Source organism: Etheostoma spectabile, chromosome 18, assembly GCF_008692095.1.
Source record: "Etheostoma spectabile isolate EspeVRDwgs_2016 chromosome 18, UIUC_Espe_1.0, whole genome shotgun sequence".
Lineage (NCBI taxonomy): Eukaryota > Metazoa > Chordata > Actinopteri > Perciformes > Percidae > Etheostoma > Etheostoma spectabile.
The window spans coordinates 2121881-2123645 of NC_045750.1; the positions used below are offsets into that span (position 1 = coordinate 2121881).

A 1765-nucleotide genomic window follows, 5' to 3' on the forward strand; every position below is an offset into this window, starting at 1 on the left:
CCAATAAACCAGAGCACGGTTTTCTCCCATCCTCTTCCGCAGTGCTGTGGAGGAAGGTCTGGCAAAGCAAGACTACTTTTTCATAAAAGTCACAATGGAAATCTTTCTCTGTCGGACCTGGAACATTTCAGTATCACCTTCAACGTGGCCCAAGTCTGAATTTAAGGCCGTCAGATTAACATAAAGATCACAGCAGCACAAGGTTAAACATGAACAGAGAGAGAACTGTAAAATCACTGTTATATATTCAATATCCCAACAACCATCTATTACTCACAAATCAGTAAACTACACAACTGTGTGAAAGCGGCAAATAACCACAGTAACAATCAGACCTGAGAGCATATTAAGAATTAAAACGAGGGTCCCAACATAACGTCTTGTTATTTCAATAATTGTGCATGCTGTACATAATAAAACAGACAGCTGGATTCAATGCTAATTGATTTGAAAATTCATTAGTGGATTCATGAAAGTCTTAAATTAAGACACAGATGGCAAATTACGTTTTTAAATCCACCAGTGATGTGGTCTGTGGAAGACAAAAAACTATCTTATTCCACGCTATATGACGTTTTATAACTTAATGAAGAGTAGCTTCTGTTTGAGACAGACAGCAGCTACTGGGGATAATAAACAGACAAACTCAGCTCTCAGGTAGCCAAATATTGCACTAGCATCTTTCTGTAAATATGCTGCCATGTCTGAACAAAGTTACACAATAAGACTGACTTACTTAACCGATCAACTCCTATATTCTGCGAGGTAAAATTACTGTTTTTGTCAAAGTAGTCTGGTGGCTTTGAAGAGAGCGTAGATAACGGCTTCAGATCCCCGTTCCCAGTCTGACGGCAAGGTAATGTGGTGAAAATATTCGAAATGTGGCATAAACTTAAACTATTGATTTTTCTGAGGTAGGTAAGATGTGTTCATCTGCTACCCCCGTCCACAGTGGTACCCTGCTTAGCTTCTGAGTCGGTACTCCCGCCTTCTTCTCCAAAGGGTAGATAATACATCGGCAATGAATAATTAGCTAATATAACCACACGTCAAAACATCCAAACTATCCCTTTAAGGAACATTAACGTAAAGAAATACACCTGTGTCACACCGATTTATGAAGGCAGCTGTTACATATTCCATGTGTGAAAAAGACTTTACTCAAGTTCATTATTAGTATTCTAACAGCACTTGATTAGGATATAGTATCCAAAGTCTTTGCATTGCTGTGTCTCCATCATTCCTGTATGACAAATGGATTTTTTTCTACTTATTGGCAGCTATTGATTAAAAGTGGGGGCACGATTAAAGCAATTAAAATCTCCATAGGCCCCCACTGACTGCAATAATGCTTTCTAGGTTCAAATCTATTCAAGTGCTTAAACCCAGAACCCAGGTTTTGTTTCCATTAGATCATAAATGCAGGATTTCAGAGGCTGGACTTCAGCAGAGACGGAGACAGAGACAGAAAGAGTAAAACAAAGACCGACTGTCGGAGACAAATCCATCTGAGGGAAGCAAGGTTTTAGACTGAAAGGGACGCATGAACGAGGGGAGGAATAAGAGAGGGGAAAGGGACTTTAATGAAGACCAGACTGCACTAGAGTAGAATAGAAAAGAATAGAGTAACCTCCTCTTCGTCAGTTTCCATAGCAACAAGCCCTGTTGGTGGGATACTGATGCAGAAGTCTCAGCAGGAGAGAGTTCAACAGAGGGTGTGTGTGTGTGTGTGTGTGTGTGTGTGTGTGTGTGTGTGTGTGTGTGT

At 40.2% G+C, this 1765-nt stretch overlaps 1 protein-coding gene across 6 annotated transcripts in view; it reads right to left on the minus strand.

Moving 5' to 3' along the window:
• msraa (methionine sulfoxide reductase Aa) overlaps positions 1-1765 on the minus strand; it is a 52766-nt gene that overhangs the window by 9642 nt on the left and 41359 nt on the right. The window lies entirely within an intron of this gene.